The sequence below is a fragment of the Mesitornis unicolor genome, unplaced genomic scaffold, assembly GCF_000695765.1.
Source record: "Mesitornis unicolor isolate BGI_N332 unplaced genomic scaffold, ASM69576v1 scaffold20697, whole genome shotgun sequence".
Taxonomy (NCBI): Eukaryota; Metazoa; Chordata; class Aves; order Mesitornithiformes; family Mesitornithidae; genus Mesitornis; species Mesitornis unicolor.
Window position 1 is genome coordinate 14027 of NW_010196023.1, and position 399 is coordinate 14425.

Consider the following 399-nt stretch of genomic DNA (forward strand, 5'->3'; position numbering starts at 1 on the left):
CACAGATGCTCTAGTCAATATACAAATCTCTATTATTTATACTTCGGGGATTATATTTGAAGGTCTATGAATAATATATTATCTGCAAGAACTGTGGCCATTTTCTGTTCTTCCCCTCAAAATGAAGGAAAAAAGGAAAAAAATGCTATTATTTTTCAAAAAGTAACAAGGTGCAATCTTGTCTACTACTGCACTGCCTAAATTGCCTCTCACTGACTGCAGCAGGAATATTAATGTCTTCAGCACTGTAACCCACCACTAAAGAGTGTAAAGTCCATGCAAGGGCTGTGGTCCGTTTTGGAAGAACTTAAATATTTGTCAAAATAGAGTTTCCAGGAGATTCCTGGGCATGCAGGCGCTCTGTGGGCTCTCTGCCAGAGCTCTCTGTAGGGGCCAGTG